This window comes from Spinacia oleracea, chromosome 3, assembly GCF_020520425.1.
Source record: "Spinacia oleracea cultivar Varoflay chromosome 3, BTI_SOV_V1, whole genome shotgun sequence".
NCBI lineage: Eukaryota > Viridiplantae > Streptophyta > Magnoliopsida > Caryophyllales > Amaranthaceae > Spinacia > Spinacia oleracea.
The window spans coordinates 120,832,440-120,853,243 of NC_079489.1; the positions used below are offsets into that span (position 1 = coordinate 120,832,440).

At 37.0% G+C, this 20,804-nt stretch overlaps 1 long non-coding RNA gene across 8 annotated transcripts; it reads left to right on the top strand.

The window, feature by feature from the left end:
• Positions 1-313: 313 nt before the first annotated feature.
• LOC110796655 (uncharacterized) lies at positions 314-12,258 on the top strand. 8 transcript variants are annotated; one of them, XR_002535650.2, is made up of 14 exons: positions 340-653; positions 1,112-1,258; positions 1,518-1,886; positions 2,003-2,100; positions 2,217-2,366; positions 2,522-2,743; positions 2,819-2,904; positions 3,005-3,144; positions 3,241-3,343; positions 3,424-3,504; positions 3,616-3,744; positions 3,845-3,975; positions 4,067-4,265; positions 11,841-12,256. It is a non-coding gene; the product is annotated as an uncharacterized lncRNA (long non-coding RNA). The 8 variants fall into 8 exon arrangements; XR_002535649.2 differs by having other exon boundaries at positions 1,518-2,100; positions 11,841-12,257; XR_008930964.1 differs by having other exon boundaries at positions 2,003-2,366; positions 11,841-12,255.
• Positions 12,259-20,804: the final 8,546 nt, after the last annotated feature.

A 20,804-nucleotide genomic window follows, 5' to 3' on the forward strand; every position in this document is an offset into this window, starting at 1 on the left:
AATTGGGTTTAGGTCATTGTCGGTTCTGGTTTTGGGTTCTGATCTTTTTTCATTCGGGTTAGTTCGTTATCGGTTAGCGTTCGGTCGGGCGTAGGGTTCGAGTCATACAACATCGGTTTAAAATCGGTTATCAGTTTTGATTTATCTGTATGTTTAGACAAAATTTTGGGTCATGGTCGGTTAAGGGGATTCGGGCGGTTTTGGTCATTTTTGGACAGTTCCCTTCATCCGCATGACCTAACCCTGACCCTTACCCTTACCATAATTGATTTTAAGTGGCCGACAATCGGGGCGCCCCGTTATTAAGTGATATACCCGCCCATCAACCAGGCTTAAAATATACTTTCTCCCTCCTCTACCTTCATGTTTTCTTTCTCTCTTTCTCTCTCCTCCATTTTCACGCAGGAATGCAGAAGACTCTGGATTGAATCAGCAATGGCGAACAAGAGTCGAGATTACAATAGATCAAAACACGTATATATCCGTCTACCATTTTCATGATGGAAGGTCAAAATCAGTTAACAATGGTGACGCGGCAACGAAGACGAAGACGAGAAATCGATCAACTTGGTGATTGTGTCGAATTAGGTTGAACTCGCACACGAAGCAGTACGAATCGTTCTACCTTGGAGTACGAACGGATCTCCACCGTAGTAGGTTTAGTACTTTGTATTATTTTTATGAATTATTTGCTCCGTTCCTGAGAGTGTGAGACCTGTTCACTGACTTTCTACTTCGTATTATTTTTATGAATTATTTACTCCGTTTCATAGACCCCTACAGGACTTTGCGTACACAATGCCTCTGGATTTTCATTTTTATTTATCCATTTATGAAGCACATTTTTTTGAATTGTCATTTGTGCAACTTAAAACATAATGCAACTGGAGTTTTCATGTTGAATAACTATTATGGTTTAAAACAAATAGGTTTGTTTATTAACGATTCGTTATAGTTTTTTAATATTTAAATATTCTAGAGCCTCATAGCATAATGTTGCTGGAGTATAACATCATTTTGAATAAATAACTCTGTCTTCCTGTTAGCCCTTTTCACAATGGTGACAGTAACTTTATCTCTTGCTTGGGCGATTCTAATTTGGTTGTAGCAGGCGACGATGACCCGGCACAGAAAAAAGCGTGGGGAAAAGAGGAAGCGCAGGACCAGAGCCACTACACAACTGAAGGCTCCTACAGCACCAGGGGAAAAGAGGGGTGCGGGGAGACCCAAATTAGCCTGTAAAAAAGCGAGGAAACCAGTAATGGTCTCACTTACTGTCTGAACGAGTTTCTTCGCAATCACGAAGGATAATTACATACTGAGAATAATTAATCCACTTCATTGACTTGAATTTCTTATTGAAAACATGGTTTTATATATTGAAAACTAAATATTGCATTTTCTGAACATAGATGAATTTGGGGTGGTATTAACATTTAACAAAGTTACTATGTTAGTTAGTGATATTTACTAATTCATGTTTGTTTGGACATGTTGATGCACCCTTATACCTGTAGGTTCAGGCCCTGGCAAGTGATGGACGTGAAACAATATCTGAGTTATGAAAGGAAGAGCTGGATTGCGAAATCCCACTTACGTGCTATACTGGAACTGAAAATCGGTAAACTGGACAAAAAGTTCATGTGTTGGTTGCATAAAAGGTGGGATGCGGATGCAGGAACCCTGACCATAAGAAAGGAGTATGTGGTTGCTATTACAGAAGACGTGATAGGCTTTATCACTGGGTTACCCTTTGGAAACAAAACCGATAACCTTCCTCAAGGTCTTACAATGACAGAACCTGAAGCACAGGCTATGATCAAATTCTACAAGAATGAAAATGATAACATAACGTTCAACTACGTTACAACCTATGCATTGCAGAGGTAGAGAGTTTGGTCTTGTTTTTGAGGCATTACACGCTATTGGTTCTTGGATGCTTGCTCTGCGCGACAAAACATTATTTTATTAGTCCCAAATTGGTTATTTATCTGTCGCGTAGATTCCTTGAGGAGCCACGCCGCTTGAATTGGTCAGAGTTTGTGCTTCGTTGGATGAAGAAGCATGGGCGTAGTGATGATGTCGGGAAGGGAGCTAAGGGTGATGGAATCGTCCTTCTCTTAAGTCTAATATTGTTAATACGTTCATCCTATTATTTGTTAAAGTTTGTAAATCTGGGTTCAAATAGATTGTTTACTGACTCTCTGGAATGGTAGATTACCTACCTTGACAGAATCAGGTATCAAAATGACAGGGGACTAAGGTGGAATACAAACGAGGCTAGAATTTCCACTTGGCTACAAGATGACATGGTATGCGCCATTCAAGGGGATACAAACCAAAACGGGGAATACGGTCATGCGGAGGTACATATTTTTTATAAAAGTACTCGAAAGTCTGATATTAGATAGAGTTCTCACATTGCTAGGCTCGCTTCCTATTGTACTCGTAGTTATATTTGCGCAATAGTAATAGTCGTAGTTAAATTCATGTTACACGAGTAACGTTGCTCTTGCACCAGGTGGTTCACAATGTAATGTATGGACTGAAATACCCAGTTGGCACACCGTATGTGTTACCCAGTTGGGACAAACTAGGTACTGATCAAACCGCGGAGCCTGGTCCTGTCTTCAACCCCCGAGAGCGTCCTACTCCTCCCCGCCACGCGTTCATACCCATTTTCCATGGCGGCAAGCGCACGAGGAAGAGAAAATTGAACAGCGAGAAGTCCGGTCACTTGGAGGTAAGACTCAAAAATTCACATTTTCACTTGCATTATACGCAATTTTGTAAGTCTCGATTTCTATATTGATTGCAGGATGAGCGTGAACGTGGTACAATGTCATTCCCACCGAGAACACGGAGTCAAGGCGCTGCTGAATTAAAATCACAGTCAACGAAGAGGTAAAACAAACCTGACTTTGTGATTGGTTGTGTTGTTGATAATATACTACTTGGTATGTACTGCTATTGTTGCTGAGTGTCGGGCGGAAATCTTCTACAGGAGGTACATCGTGAAAGGAATGCTGATAAGTTGGCTGGAAGAACCAAGAAGAGAAAACGTCTGGATCCCACATATCCGGTTCCCTCATAACTTAGGCCCGACGTCAGAAGATTGGTTAGGGAGATTATAGATAATAAAGGGTTTGTAACTAAACTAAGGTTCTGTGAGCACTTATTTGAGAATTGTTGCCTTTGACGTATGAATCATTTATATTAATTGCGTATTCGTCCTTATAGGAACGAGACACATATCCTTTTCAGTGTAAGAGAAATAGGTATTTCCCTGACTAGGTCTACCCTCAGATTCTGCTTTGACTCGAGGGGCAAGATTATCAATGAGGTGTGTACTTTGATTTTTTTTCCTGAAGTTTAGTTAATATATTTTGTTGGACGATTGAATAACAGTTTCAATACTCGTAGGTTATTGGTGCCATTGTTGCTTGCTGCAACTATGATAATCGTGAATCTAATCAGTTCTATGTGTTCCCGCCCTTTCTTCTGGTAAAAGTTCAAATTGTACTTCAATTTTAATAGTAGTATGATACTTTGTGTTAGAGATGGCTACGTGTTGAACAATAATTGACGCTTGATGCTAATCTATGGCCAAACCAGGGTTCTTACCTAGACGCCCAATTCATAAACTATGACAAGAAATACACGGACAACAATTTGGATAGACTCGTTGATGCGGTCAAGGTTGACATTGAGCTTCACAAACTTGTTTTGACAGATGTGATCAAGGTAATATTCGCCTTTACCTTTAAAGTTCATACCCCATTAATGATAAACACCAAATATCTATATCTATAGCAATGATGCATGATTCTTTTTTGTTTTGCAGTTTGTGCTGCCCTTCTTTATTAAGAACTGGTGGTTTGTACAAATAATAGATACTGCAAGCCTCAAGCTGATTAGGTATGACTCTAGGAGATCACCTCTCTGCCGTTGTATAACAAACTAGGATACCTAGTGGTAAGTCGTTTGGTTATAAAATATTTTTATTGGTATTGACAATCAAGTTTTTGGCCACTTAAAGGAAAATTCTAAATGCAAAATTTTACAGGTTCCTTCGTGCCTTAGGGTTCTTAATGCGGTTCTAGGGTCAACACCTCCATGGCAAGCACAAGCGAATGTTATAGAACTCGTGTTCTGTAGAACGAGTTTCAAGGAACAAATTAATGCTGACAATCCAATGCTATGCCTCATCTTTGTCCTTCAGTCCACCAATTCGATCAGTCAAGTATTGGGCCTCTTGGCTAGAGGTAACCAATCATTTTTGTCCTAGACTTTGTGTTTTATACGAAAGTAATTGTTAGTGTCAGAAGTATGATGTTACATGTATGTTATGTGGAAGTCAATATACGTAATGACGCGGCACTTGTTGATTGGCCGGATTTCTGTCTAGCATTGTGTCTTAGGATTAGCCTTCTGTCTAGCATTGTGTCTTAGGATTAGCCTTTGTTTAGAGACCCCAAATGACCCCACGTGACTAAAATGTCCTTACATACAAATACAAAAAATGGCCAAAGTTGTAGTGTAAATAGTGCAAAAAACGAATGGTGCGATATTTCCTGAACAGAAGAAATAGTTTTATTAGATCTAACGCAAAAAAATAGAATTGAAGAGAAAGCGTCGAAAATAACCAAATTTCTGATTTTGTTTTGCTATTTCCGCCCTATAAACGCTGATTTTTGAAAACCCTAAAGAGGAGATAAGATAAGCGGCTAATTTAAAAATAATTTAAATTTTATTTCCGCCCAAAAATTTCTGATGTTATTTCCGCCCAAGAATTTAAAAATGAAATCTAAAATAAAATTCAACCCAAAATCAAATACTAATTCAATATTAGAGTGTCACGTAGGAAATCCAATAGTTTTGGCAAATAAAAAATAATATTTCTAAATTATGTGTCAAATTTACATTTTTAATATTAAAAGACGATTGCCACATATATAAATAATTAGGTGCCACGAAGATATATAAATTAATTAATTACTACTCCCTCCATTCCTTTTTGTTGTTCCCATTTCCTTTTTTGGCGTTTCTTTTTGTTGTTCCCCTACTGAATCTTTACTATTTTTGGCCATAATTTTTTTACCAATTTACCCTAAGATTCCCCACTATTTACCAAAAAACCCTAAGATTCTACCCTTTTTCCACCCTCTTTTTCCCCACCAACCTTATTTAATTATTTAATCACTCCCCATAACCCAAACCCACTCCCCGTCCCTTTCACTCCCTTTCACTCTCTCACCTCTTTCGGATGTCTCTCTCTCTTCATTTTCTTACTCTCTCTCTTCACTCTCTCTTCATTTTCTTATCTCTTAGTCTCTCTCTTCATTCTCTCTTCATCCGTTTCTCTCCTCCTCTCAACTTTTCACTCTCTCTCCTCCAAAACAACTCTCCATTCTTCAGATCTAAAAACGAGATCACCGCCACCACTGCAACCAAACCTCCGCCGCATGTATTATGGCTTTAGATCGTGAAATTCGACCATAAAAACTCTAGATCTAGAGTTTTCATGGCCGAATTTGACCTCTAAATCCTCAAAATCGTGAGTGATACTAAGGATCAAGTGAGTATTAATTTATTTTTGTGTGTGTTTTTGTCGAATTTTTGGGTGATTTTTGTCGAAAATTTGGATTGATTTTGGTCGTTATTTTGGCTGATTTTTTGGGTTAAATTTGGTGGTTGATTTTGGGTATAATTTTCTCGAATTTCAAGGTTTAATTTTCTGTTTTTTAGTCGAATGTCTGGGTTTAATTTTCTCGAATTAATTTTGAGATGGCTGATTTCGATATTTTGACGAATTTCTTGGTTAATTTTTATTGAATTTTTGGGTTGATTTTGGTCGGGTTTTTTGGTTGATTTATGTCGAATTTTTTTGGTTGATTTTGGTCGAATTTTGTTGATTTTTTGGGTTGATTGTGGTCGGATTTTTGTCAAATTTTTTTGGTTGATTTTGGTCGAATTTTGTGGGTTGATTGTAGTTGGATTTTTGGGTTGATTTTGGTCGAATTTTTGGGCTGGTTGTTGTCGAATTTCTGGGTTAATTTTGGTTGAATTGCTTGTCGAATTTCTAGGTTGATTAATTCGAATTTTTGGGTTGATTTGGGCGAAATTTTGGGTTGATTTTCTCGATTTTTTGGGTTGTTTTGGTCAAATTTCTGGGTTATATTTTGTCAAGAATAAATCTAGAATTTCTGGGTTGAATTTTGGGATGAATTTTGGGTGTAATTTTCATCTGGGTTTATTTATGTCGAACTTCTGGGTTCATTGTACCGAAATTTTGGGTTTATTTATGTCAAATTTTCTTGATTGTTTGTTTTGTTTGTTGATTTGTTGATTTCAAATCTGATTTTTTTGTTCGAATTTAATTTGGGTTTTTTGTTCAAATTTAATCTTGGTTTTTTTGTTCGAAATCTTGATTGTTGATTTGGTCGAATTATTGATTGTTTGTTGAATGTTTTGGTTTGATTTTTCTTGATTTTTTTGGTTTGAATTAAACTGGTTTTTTTTTTTTGTTGTTAATAATAAAATATCTCCTATTTATCTTATTTCTTTAATATTTTCTCTCTCCTTCCTTTATTTTAAATATATAATCTCTTACACATAATCATTATTCTTACACCCAATCATTACTCATATCCCAATACAAATAAAGATTCAGTTTTCTTAAAAAACCCCCAACATTCCTTATGGGAACAACATAAAGGAATGGAGGGAGTAATATATACAATTCCATCCAAAATAAATAAAAAAACTCTAATAATTTAAAAATAAAACTATAACGAATTCAATCCAAAATGAAACACTAACATAATATATATAATTAAAGGGGGCATATTTTCTCAGTTATTAGAGCGCCACATAAGAAATCATTAGATTTCGACAAATGAGAAATAATATTTCTAATTTATTTTAGAATAAAAAATGCTTTTAAAAACATTAGATTTTGGCAATGAGAAATAAGATTTCTTATTTATACACAACGATGTGGCATCTTTTGATTAGACGAAAAAATTGGGTCCCTTTCCAAATTTTGAAAAGTTGGGTTTTAAATTTTCAACCTGTTTTGAATTTGAAATTCAAAAATTAATATATTTTTTTAATTCGTCACTCTCTCTATTACTTTTTGAATTTCAAATTCAAAACTGGTTGAAAATTCAAAATTTGGAAAGGGACCCAATTTTTTTCGAGATATCAAAAGATGCCACATCGTTGTGTATATTTGGCGCACATAAGAAAATCACGTACAATCAGAACTGATTCTTACCAATCATGTACAATCCTTGTAGAACCAATATGTTCACATCAGAACTGATTTGTACAGATCATTGTGACTGCAAACACGTGAGTATAACCACATTTTCAGCATCAAATATCCAATAAAAAAAGTCGCTTTCAATATTAGTAGTCAATAAAAAAACTAAAGAACAAGAATCCATAAACACATTTTAATTCAACTCATAAAATCCCATCTAACAATCATAAACACATCATAATCCCAGGTCTTTAGAACAGCCAAAAAGATATTAACTTGTCGATTTTTGAAAACATACCAAAAAGGGTATAGTGAAAATTAAATAGGAAACATAAAAGTCTGAAAAACTACCAGAACGGGGAAATGATTCAGGTTATACAATTTCTTACACAAAACTTTCATTAATAATTTAGGGACTAAGGCCCCGTTTAGTTCACCTTATTTCTCCTGATCTGATCTGGTCTGGGTCTGATCTCATCTGATCTGATCTGATTTGAACTTATTTTTTCTGATCTGATCATCTGGTCTGATCTGATCTGATTAAATCTGAATAAGGTCATGAATAAGGTGAACTAAACATGGCCTAACAGAAAACGACGCTTTTAAGTTTTGGCCTGTTTGTGTGCTCCCCACATACACAAATACGTGGCACTCACTACTTGGAGGACCACTTCTCAAATTTTCCTAATTGGTTTTGAAATATTGGATCAGATTTGAATTCAAAATTCAAAAATTAATATATATTTTTATTTTTTAATTCGTCCGCTCTATTATCACTCCAACTAGTGAGGGCCACGTATTTGTGTATGTGGGGCGCGCATCAAAATATATGACTAACTTTGTAACTGAATAACTGGGAAGAGCAACAAGAATCGCACAAAAATCATCTGCAATAGTAGAAAACGGATATCCCATCAAACAAAGAAATTGTGGGTTAGTCTTATAGAGAAGAGGACGAACGGTAGGCTTGTTTCATCGTTGCTCTTCGTCCAAATAGAGGAATATCTTCCAAATTTGTTTGTCTCTTGTACTTTGGAAAGCTTCTGTGTTTGAAAGAAGATTAGGGTTTTCTTTGGTTGGCCAGAAAAAAATCTGAAAATGCAAAATTTAAAAATGAAGATGACGATAAAAAGGAGGAGCATGACGATGATGACGATGTGAGGAGTGTTGAGATCGTGATTCTTGACTTGGCGGCTTGGCTTCAGATTTGGGGATGAAGTTGCTCATAGAGCGTAATTTCTCTCTCCTAACTAATTAAAAACATAAAAAAAAATTGAATTTCAATTCAAATTTGGTTTAAAATTTCAAACCGAAATTTTGAATTTTCAGATTTTTTCTGAAAACCAACGGATGCCACGTCATTCATTTTTTCAGGATTGAAAGGAAGAGAGAGAAAGAGAGAACCACCTAGTTTCAGAACGCTTTAAAAAAATAAAAAATTCAAATTTGAAATTCAAATTCAAATTCCAAACGAAAATTTGAATAAGCCGGACGTGGCCCACAATTAAGTCTGCCCTATCAATACCCGTGCGCCACGTCATTGTGTATGTGGTACCTCACATAATTAAGAAATAGAATTAAGAAATATTGTAGGATTTAGAGTTTTAGAAATAGAATTAAGAAATATTGTTTGAGGTACCACATACACAATGACGTGGCGAGTATTGATAGGGCGGATTAAATTGTGGGCCCCGTCCGGCTTATTCAAGTAAAACATCCCTAATTCCCCTAGCTTATTCCTTATTGATTGACTTGTTAATTAGTGTAGAATTGTTAGTTATTATTATCGAATTCATTTTCCTATTCTAAGCTAGCTTAATTTTGTTAGACTCATTCTCACCGTTCTCTTGGGACGATCCCGAACTTGCCGCTATAATCATTACAACTCTATGTTCTTATAAATCTTGTTTGATTTGGTGGTATTCGTTCAACGACCCGAAAATCGCTTAGTCAAAATGGCGCCGTTGACGGGGAGCGGTTGTTGTTTATTGAGTTTAGCTTTCGAATTCGAGTCTAGTTTTAGTTTAGTTTTCCTTGGTTTTCTTTTTGATATTTTTAACACCAAAAAAAATGGCAACTACACCTTTGTTCCTCAAAATGATGAATCGATTACACTTGATGATCTTCTCTATCTCCATGATAAGTTCTTAAGTTCTTTGAAAGATGAATCTATTGTGTGAGATGCATCTTTGATTTACAAGAAGAATATAGAGTGTATTCTAGTTTAAAATCAATTGAGACCATGTCCCAAAGAGTTGTAAAAGGCTTTTTGGGTATCTTTAACCTCATGCGTAATCTATTAAGGATATATGTACCAAAAACGTAATCACTCATTTTCTTATTTTTTATTTTTTTATTATTATTGTTGTTATTACAGAGGGAAGTGGGGGTAGAGAAAGAGGGGTGAGGAGTTTTTCTTTTGCTCATGGATAAGAGAGGGGTATGGAATTTTTTTTGCAAATGGGGAAAATGAAAAATGATGAGTGGGAAAGTGGATATATAGAGATGGAAAATAGTGATTTTTTTGCACATGGTTAACAATTGTCTTAGATGGTTAACAATGGTCTTTGTGAATTAATTTTGTAAATGCATCAGGGTATACAATTTCTTACAAAGAACTTTCATTAATAATTTAAGGACTAACAGAGCAAACGACCCTTTTAAGTTTTGGCCTGTTTGGTACTATGGATTTGTAGTTGTTTGGGGGATGGGATGGATGTAGCTTTTGAGGTGCTAGTGGCTGTTTTTATTGGTTGGTTTTTGGAAAGATTTACATCGAAAGCATTCCTTTTTGGGGTAATTGTGATGACGTCTTTTGTGTTGTACCAGGTAAGTAACTTTGTAAATGAACTAGGGTATACAATTTCTTACAAAGAACTTACATAAATAATTTAAGGACTAACAGACCCAACGGCGCTTTTAAGTTTTGGCCTTTTTGGAGTGTCCACTTGCACTATTATGGATTTGTATTTGTTTGGGAGATATATATATATATATATATTTGGAGCATGGGATGGTTGTAGCTTTTGAGGTGCTTGTGGCTGTTTTTATTGGTTGGTTTATGGAAAGATTTACATCGAAAGCATTCTTTTTTGGGGTGATTGTGAATACATATTTTGTGTTGTATTGTGTAAATTTTTGTTGGAATATCGCGCACTACCAATGCCTGCAGGCCACGTTAGCACTGGCGTCAACCCACGCCAGCACATGCAACGGCGCTGCAGCGATGGCAAGGCCTAACACCTTGGCCATGCGCGTGCGGCAATATGTTGCTACTGCTCCTACACCTTGGCCATGCGCGTGAGGCCCTATATGTTGTTCCTGCTCCTACCAACGCTAAGCAAGGCATGGGCTGCCCCATGGGGCCTGCTAGAACACAACCTGGCATAAGGCACAATATGCGGTTTAATTCTTATGACATGTATGTCTAATGGAGCAATTAAGGCTTTTGGAGGCGCCTTTGGACTCCAAGAAATATTTCCCTAAGCCCCTTGGTGGAAGGAGATGATTGCACCGAGGGGTGAAAGAGACACAGTGGTTTTTTTATTTGCTCATGGTCTTGGTCCAATATTCCATGGTCAGCAGATCGAATAATACTATCCCGCATGTGCTATATTGTTATATGACCTGGATTAGGGATGGATGGTTGAGAATTCTCTAATGGCCTGTTTGGATACTATTTTTTCATTTAAAATGATGGAATTGCCTCAAATAACATGTTTGGGAACTATTTTTTTCAATTTGGGGAAAGCCAAATATTATACTCGGTGATGACGATGTGTAGTAAAAGTATATTGGCTTTCCCCAAATTGCATTTGGAAGTACAAAGTATGTTGTAGTAAAAGCCTCTGCTCAGCCGTTTGAAAACGTGTTGGGCCCTTTATTTGATTAGATGCGTAGGGGGTTTATATTTAAAAGGGTTGTTAAAGGTCGTGGGAAGAAGAAATAACGGTTAATCAATTCTAAGCACATAAAGAAATATAGATCCGCAACCAACCACCAACGCTGACCTCTTCATCTTCTCGAATCTCACCAGGTCTGTTTAATTTGGGCTTTTATTGAAAAGATTAATTTTAAGATCTTGTATATTTTTTATTTTCATTTTCCAATTTCTGGTTGTGTTTGTTGAATTTTCCTATCATGTGATATATATGATCATTATATTTTCATGATTTGTTGATTTTATACTTGTTGGATTGATTTGGGAGCTGGAATAGTGAGTTGCGCGGTCTAATTTCGCCGTCGATTAGGGTTTTCGCCGTCAAAATATGCAGATTGTATATTTTGACAATGTTTTACTCGCCAATCATGGAGATTGACTGGGCAGAGCTCTGAATTCAAACGCCTATTTCAATTGGGCCCGGTCGGGGCCCGTCTATTACCCGACCGTTTACTATTGGCCCAACACAGCTCTAAAATTTATAAAGTTTTCCAAATACTCGAAATTCAGAATTTCAATTTCTAGATCTCGAATCATGTATTTCAAATGCAAACCCAAGTTTCCAAACCTAATCTATCTTTATTTTAATGTGCACGAAAGTCTTTCTTATCGGAATATTTGGCGTATTTGCAGGCTTACGCAACGTATGAACTTAAATTTCGGGAGTACGCTCTACAATATCTTTTACTTCACCCGATCAATGAAATTAATGACGGTGTTGAACAATTAGTTCTGGGAGGTGACGTTGCACTATGAGCCATGTGGGGAGGCCGATGTGGTTGAGGAAGGGTGCATTACACAATACCTTCTCTTATAATGTAATTGTATATATTATGGTGTACCAAACACTTGTAGTCCAAACGGCTTCTGAATTCAAATCTCGAAACCGCAGAGCAAATCAATAGAACAGAAAATGGTGAACTTTTAAAAGAATGAACAAATCTATAAAATGTTTTAAAAACTATTTCCTCCAATAAAATTATTCACAAAATATGATTCAAACATAAAATAACCTAGGAACTTATAATAAAATTGGTAATCTATTGTTACTTCACCCCTGTGTTCTTTCTCTTTATTCCAAATTCTTCCATGATTAAGATATTTTATGATTTTTTCCTCTTTAACAAATCCTTGTACACTTTGAAAATTTCTTTCGTTTTCCTAAGTAGGAAAAAGGTTGGCTTTGTCGTTTTCCTATTCGGGATCAACTTCTAACATTAGTAATCTATATAATGTTTTGAAATCTATTTCTTCCAATAAAATTATTCTTCAAATCAAACGGAAAATTGGTGATCTATTTTTTACTTATAATAAAACTGTTGATGTATTTTTACTTCACCCCTGTTTTATTCTCTTTATTGTGAAATCTCCTATGATTTTCTCCTCTTTATCACCCTTAATTAATCTAGTACTTTGAAAATTTGTTCCTTTCCCTATTTGGGATAAGTAGGCTTTGTTGTTTTCCAGGTTATACCATATTAAAATGTTTTCGTGTTCAGTTTCTTCTGCTGATGAGAAACAAAGGTATATTAAAGAGTTTTCCTAGTGGAATATACTCTATTATAATATCGTTGTTTAATACTGTAATTTGAGTAATAGATAAGTACTGCAAATTCAGTAATAGATTAAGTACTGCAATTTCAGTAATAGATAAGTACTGCAATTTCAGTAATAGATTAAGTACTGCGATTTAAGTCTTTCTAAATAATAGAGCAAAAACTGAATTTATTTGAGTAATAGATAAGTACTGCAATTTGAGTAATAGAGCAAAACCTTAATAAAGAATATTACACAAGTCCAAATGTGAAACGAAACCAAAGTACTACGACAAAACATTATGTAATTATTCTTAAGTATTACAAAATATGCCATTTAAATCCAAAATACCACCTTCATTTTTCAAATGTCAGCTTCGAGAACTCATTTCACGAAGAACTCCATTCACGTACTGTACTTTTTGATCAATCGCCAAATCAGTTTTGCATCAACCGAGTCCGCCCATACAGTGTGATGTTTGTGAAGGAAATAATGCCCTTGGTCCAAGTATGCATTCTATGTTAAGTCTAATAAATGCGGTTCAGTATTAATTAACAAGTTAATAATTCAGTGAGATCAAGTGAGCTGAATGCCTAGCTAGAGGCCGCTTCAGTTCAAGTGGAATTAATAATATTAATCCACAGCTTACTCTTGACTGAACCCGTAGGGTCACACAAATAGTACGTAAACGGATCAAGTATTTAATGGCATTAGATACTCCATCTATGGATATTCGGAATCGACGGATCTTGGTTTCAGTGGGAGCTGAGATCGTCACAGGCAAGAAATGAATACTCCGGAAACGATGATATTGCCGGAAACGGAAATATGGATCGTATCGGAAATATAAATATTATCCAAGTCGTAGATGTTGCCGGAAACGGAAACATGGTACGTATCGGAAAATATTATCGGAAATGGAAATATTGCCAGAATCGGAAATATTGCCGGAAACAGAAATATTGTCAGAATCGGAAATATTATCGGAATCGGAAAATAATTCCGGAAACGGAAATATTAAATATTTGTTCGAAACGGAAATTGATTCCGGAATCGGAAATATTAAATATTGTTCGTATCGGAAATGAATTTCGGAACCGGGAATTTAATCGGAAGCGTATCGTACGAATTAGCATCGGACGAGGCCTGCCGGACGAAGGCCCAGCACGAAGTCGGGCCATCGCCCAGCAAGCCAAACGCGCGCCCAGCCAAGGCAGCGCCCAGGCCCACCGCAAGGCAGGCCCAGCGCGCGCCAAGGCCATGGCCTCGCTGCGTGGGCTGCTGCTCGCACGCACACGCATGGGCGGCCCTCGTGGCTGCCGTGTGTGTGTGAGTTTGTGTTCATGCATGATTCCTAAAACTATTAGAATTAGTATATGATTAAATTCCTATTCCTAAAAAGATAAATTAATTAATTAGAGTTCTTGTAGGATTCTAAGTTTAATTAATTCGTATCCTACTAGGATTCCAATTCCCTTTCCATAACTCTATAAATACGTGCCTAGGGTCACATATTTTCAGAGATTATTCAAGTATTCAAAGTGAGTTTTAAGAGAAAAATTCAGCCACATTCTTTGCTCAATAGTGCCGAAAATTCTAGTACCTTAAGGGCGATTCTAGTTGGTCAATCTTAAGGCGGATCCGGACGTGCTGTGGACTATCTACGGAGGGACGACACTTGGAGTCCTAAAGACTTGTTCTTGTTCGGTTCGGGCGCAGCTAGGGAATGCACGCAACAAAGAGTATGCATCTAAACTATGCTATATGATTATGTGTAAATAATATGTATTCCTGGCTAAATGGTTTTTCCGCATGATTTATGAATTGTCATATGTATCATAACCTAACAGTGGTATCACGAGCCCCTTATTATTTTCATAATCTAAATTGCATGAACATGGTTAAATATTACAAATTTGCAAGAATTAAAAGGGTTGATTAATTTTCGTAATTGTTAATTAATTGCAAATTGCGTTTATTTAATTATACGTACGCAGGTTTTCGGCAGTTTCTTCGTTACTCATCCAAATCGAGTGATTTTTGTGTCAATTCCGCATGTAAAAGGCATTCTAAAATTTTGACAAAAATAATATTTTTCTGCCGAACCCAGAATTCTCAAATTCGAAGCCTAACTATGACTTTTCGAAGGTTTTAGTTTTTCGAATGCAAAATTTCGTAAATTTAAGATGTTAAATTAAATATTTGCGATTCTTGTTGATAAATCTTGAATTTTTGATTGACCTACTGTATATGTTTAACAAGTTTGAATGCCTAGCCTTGTTAATTATGCAATCTAATTTGTAATTATGATTAATTTGTTGAAAATTAGAATAATTTAGAATTAATTTGATTTTCATAATTAATTATAATTTAATTAGAAACCTATGATTAAAAACCACCATAAAAATTGTAAATTTATGAAAAATTTTAAATTTTATGACCTAGACTTGAATCCATAATAATCGGAAATCAATTGGATAATAAATTTTCGATTTTTCGCCCTAAAATTATGAAATTAATATTATTTATTAATTTGTCATTAATTTTAAATATAAATTTTAATTTTTATGCGATTCGTTCATATAACTTGCACGCACAAAGCAATGGACGCTTCGTGTTACCGTTAAGGGGTGTTGTATAGTGCGGGCATGCGACGACGAGCAATGGAGCTCGTCGCCCGTGCGGCACGAATGCAATGAGCAAGGCATGGTGCACGAGCACAAGGCAGCAGCCCTGCCTTGTGTCGTGGGCCACGAGCTATGGACGAATGGGCATGGGCGAAAGGCAAGCCATGGCAGTCGCGTGTGGGCAGCAAGCGAGCTGCGCCACGACGCGCACTGCCTCGCGCAAGCGCGCGCAGCAAGCGCGCAGCGAGCGCAAGCTCGCGTGCCACGAGCACTGCGCCCAGCGTTGATCGCGCGCGATGGCTCGCGCGCACAGCGAGCGATGTCGCGCGCACAGCGAGCAATGGCTCGCGCACACAGCGAGCGAGGTCGCGCGCACAGCGAGCAATGGCTCGCGCGCACAGCGAGCGATCTCGCGCGCACAGCGAGCGATCTCGCGCGCACAGCGAGCAATGGCTCGCGCGCGCAGCGAGCGCTGTCGAGCGCGCACAGCGAGCGATGGCTCGCGTGCGTCGAGCGCTGGCGCGCGCGCAGCAAGCACCACAGCGTGCGATGGCTTGCGATGGAAGATGCAGCAGCTATGACGAGCGCATGGGCTGCGCGCACATGGCCAGCAATGGCTGTGTGCGTGCGGCCCATGGGCGTGCAATGCGTAGGGTGTTTGCATTGCGATTAGATCGTTTTGAATGTTTAATTTGAAATTTTTCAGTTTACGTAATTTTAATTAATTTTAAAATTAATAATTTAAATTATTTTCTTGGATTTTAATTTTGAATATTGTAATTATAATAAATTTTATTTATTCTAATTATTTTACTAAAATTAAAATCATGAATTAATTTAAATACGACTGAAATTAAATTAAACTTTTTGGATTCAATTATAAATTTATATGAGCTTTAAATTTTAATTAAATTTGTATGTTTCCGGTTAGACTTGAAATACATTTTTATGTTTAAAATTAGTAAAGCATATGAATTTATTGGTTTAAGTGGGAGCCCTTTTAGTCATAAAAACTCTTGATTAGGTCTACAAATCCTTAAGGTTAAAACAACTTGATTAGAATTAATAAGGACTGAATAATTGGTAGATTATTGGTGCCCTTGATTAATTGCTGCAAATGTTTACGTGATGCATAATGTGTTTTACTAACCAGCTATGTGGGCCATTCATGATAATGAATGGGTGAATGGTATATATTGTATATGTACTGTTTTGCAGGTTATGAAGTGACTAGTATGGCCCAAATAGGATAGAAAATATGGTCTGCGTACCATTAATTTGAATGTAATTGGTCTAAAGTACCAAAGTTATTTTTCAATTCAAATATGGTCTGCGTACCATTAATTTGAATGTAATTGGTCTAAAGTACCAAAGTTATTTTTCAATTCAAATATGGTCTGCGTACCATCAAATAGTTGTAATTAGTTATAGCTTATCCTATTTGAAGAAAATGGTGCCTCCCACGGAGATTTTCAAGACGGACTTTGAAGTTAAAGCTTCAAGATGAAGTCGGGCCATACTAGATCACATTTATCTTATGCATGTTTTAAGTTATTTATTGCTTTTAAATATGTCTTAAAATGCATGAGATCAAAAGCTTGATTATGTTGCATGATTAAGGATTTTAGTTCACTTAAAATCTAACCAACATAGTAAGAGCCTTAAGTTCCAAACTTAAAAATTGAGTTAAAAGGTGCCATGCCAAAATATACACTTGCTTGGATATCCTTTACATCAATCTAGTAATAGTTTTCGCTCAGCGAGGTGTTACTTATTGGTCCTAAAGGGGCAAGGTACACAAATAATTGTGAGTACATGTTAGTTTTGGTGAAACTCAACGATATAAGTAAGGAGTCCTTTTATGTCGTGGCAAAATCGATAGGTTTACCTAATAAGTTCTTAGACGTACCTATCAACCAAGAATAGTTTCTAGACTATTAGCAAAAGGCTTTTGCTTACCTAAGATGTTTTAGGATTAAGTCGACAAACTGTGCTTAGTTCTTCAATGATTTTAGGATCTTGGATTCATTTTATTCACACCTGCCGGAACACATAACTTGAATAAAATGCTTAATAAACATTGAATTATGCATGTATGCTAGAATTTAAGTTTTTTAAGAGAAACTGTGAATGGTTATTTATTTGTTTATTCTTTTCAATTGTAGTTTTAATATGGCAAACAACAATCAAAACATCATCATGGGTTCTGAGCTTATGGTTAAGCTGAACCTGGCAAATTTTCTTGAATGGGAAGCTAAGCTAGTTGAAATAGTCAAACTCAATGGACTTGAGTATGTACTGTCACATCCCATGCCAAGCTACTATGCCAGAGACATGACCCCTGAGAGATTTTACGCCTGGGATGCGGATCTCAAAAAGGTTATGAGTCTCATGCTGAACAATATCCCTGATGATTGGGCTAAAAGGTTTGTAGCTTATGAACCTTTTACGCTCATCAAGAATCTGAGGGATATCTGTCGTGGAAGTACGGAGGACAGGGACCTGAACGTCCATGAGTTGATTGAATCAACGTCTGGTCTAAAGGTTGGTTCTCCCAACAGGTGTTATAGGATGAAGGTCCAAGAAACACATGTTCAGCTCCTTCGCACTAAACAGAGGGTAGGCGTCCCACTGAGGTTCCATGTGGATCTTATGTGTTCATACTTTGATCGCCTAAGTCTACTAGGAACACTAATAAGCGAAAGGATGGCAGTCTCTATCTTGCTCAATTCACTACACAGTGGGTTTGGTCGCTTCAAGCAACTATACCTAAGTGAACCAAGAGAAGAAACAGTTGCAGAATTTGTTCACCTTGTCAGAAAGGCTGAAATAATACTGGACTGTGAAGCCAAAGATTTACTCAAGGCTAGAAGGAGACCGTTCAAGAAAGGTGGAAAGTCCAAGGGCAATGCTGAATCAAAGCAGGACAAGTCCACATCAAGCTGTCTTTATTGTGATGGAATAGGCCATTACAAAAGAGAATGTCCAAAGCTAAAGGAAGATCAGAAGAACGGAACAGTCGTTCCATCTTCAGGTATTTTCGTTATAGACTGTATACTTGCTAATTCAACTTCTTGGGTATTAGATACAGGTTGTGGCTCACACTTATGTTCCAATCCACAGGGACTAAGAAGAAGTAGAAAGTTAAGCAAGGGTGAAGTCGACCTACGAGTGGGAAATGGAGCACGGATTGCTGCATTAGCTGTAGGAACTTACTATTTGTCGTTGCCCTCCGGGCTAGTTTTGGAACTGGAAGATTGTTTCCATTTCCAAGTCTTACTAAAAACATCATTTCAGTTTCTTGCTTAGATGCTAAGGGATTTTCCTTTTTAATAAAAGACAATAGTTGTTCGTTTTATTTTAAAGAGATGTTTTATGGATCTGCTATATTAGTCAATGGACTTTATTTATTAGATCACGACAAACAAGTTTATAACATAAATACCAAAAAGGCCAAAAAGGATGATTCAGATCTCACCTATCTGTGGCATTGTCGATTAGGCCATATAAACTTGAAACGCTTAGAAAGACTTCAAAAGGAAGGAATTCTAGAACCATTTGACTTAGAGGATTATGGTAAATGCGAATCATGTTTACTTGGCAAAATGACAAAGCAACCTTTCTCTAAAGTTGGAGAAAGAGCAAATGAACTATTGGGTTTAATCCATACAGATGTATGTGGACCAATGAGTACAAATGCTAGAGGTGGTTTCAGCTACTTTATCACTTTCACTGATGACTTCAGTAGGCATGGTTATGTCTACCTAATGAAGCATAAGTCTGAATCCTTTGACAAATTCAAGGAATTTCAGAGTGAAGTAGAGAATCAATTAGGCAAGAAGATTAAAGCACTGCGGTCTGATAGAGGCGGTGAATATCTGAGCTATGAATTTGATGACCATCTGAAAGAATGTGGAATTCTATCAGAATTGACTCCTCCTGGAACACCACAATGGAACGGTGTGTCGGAACGGAGGAACAGAACCTTGCTAGACATGGTCAGGTCAATGATGGGTCAGGCCGAACTTCCATTAGAATTTTGGGGACATGCACTAAATACAGCTGCACTCACTATAAATAGAGCTCCGTCTAAAGCTGTCGAAAAGACTCCATACGAATTATGGTTTGGAAAGCCTCCAAATGTGTCTTTTCTTAAGATTTGGGGATGTGAAGTATACGTCAAACGATTAATTTCAGACAAACTTCATCCAAAATCTGACAAATGTATCCTTGTGGGCTATCCAAAGGAAACAAAGGGGTATTACTTCTACAATACATCTGAGAACAAGGTGTTTGTTGCTCGAGATGGTGTCTTTTTGGAGAAAGATCACATTTCCAAAATGACAAGTGGGAGAAAAATAGACCTCGAAGAAATTCGAGTCGAACAACAAACTCTAGAGAATGCTCAAGATAACATTCAGGATGAAACTCAGAGATCTTTAGAAGAATCTGGTGAGAATCATGGTCAATCTAGAAATGTTACCCCGCGTAGATCGCAAAGATATAGATCTCAACCGGAAAGGTACTTAGGTATTTTGACGAACGAGAGCTATGACGTTCTATTACTTGAAAGTGATGAACCTGCGACTTACAAACAAGCTATGACGAGCCCTAGCTCCAAGCAATGGCAAGAAGCCATGCAATCTGAATTAGACTCCATGTCTGAAAACCAAGTATGGGATTTGGTCGATTTGCCAGATGGCTACCAAGCCATTGGAAGCAAATGGGTTTTCAAACTGAAAAAAGGACAAGGATGGGAAACTTGAAGTTTTCAAAGCTAGATTGGTTGCAAAAGGTTACAGGCAAGTCCACGGTGTGGATTACGATGAAACCTTTTCACCAGTTGCAATGCTAAAGTCTATTCGGATAATGTTAGCAATCGCTGCATATTACGATTACGAAATATGGCAGATGGATGTCAAAACTGCTTTCTTAAACGGCGTTTTAACAGAAACTGTGTTTATGACACAGCCTGAAGGTTTTGAGGATCCAAAGAATGCTAAAAAGGTATGCAAGCTAAAGAAGTCAATCTAAGGATTGAAGCAGGCATCCAGGAGCTGGAATATACGTTTTGATGAAGCAGTCAAGGACTTTGGTTTCATCAAGAACGCAGACGAATCTTGTGTATACAAGAAGGTCAGTGGGAGCAAAATTGCTTTCCTAGTATTATATGTCGACGACATATTGCTTATCGGAAATGACATTCCTATGTTGAACTCTGTCAAGATTTGGCTTGGGAAATGTTTTTCGATGAAGGATCTAGGAGAAGCACAGTACATATTGGGCATCAAGATTTACAGAGATAGATCTAAAAGGATGATTGGACTTAGCCAAAGCACTTATATCAATAAGGTGCTTGATAGGTTCAAGATGGCGGACTCTAAGCGAGGCTACCTACCCATGTCTCATGGAATGACTCTAAGCAAGACTCAGT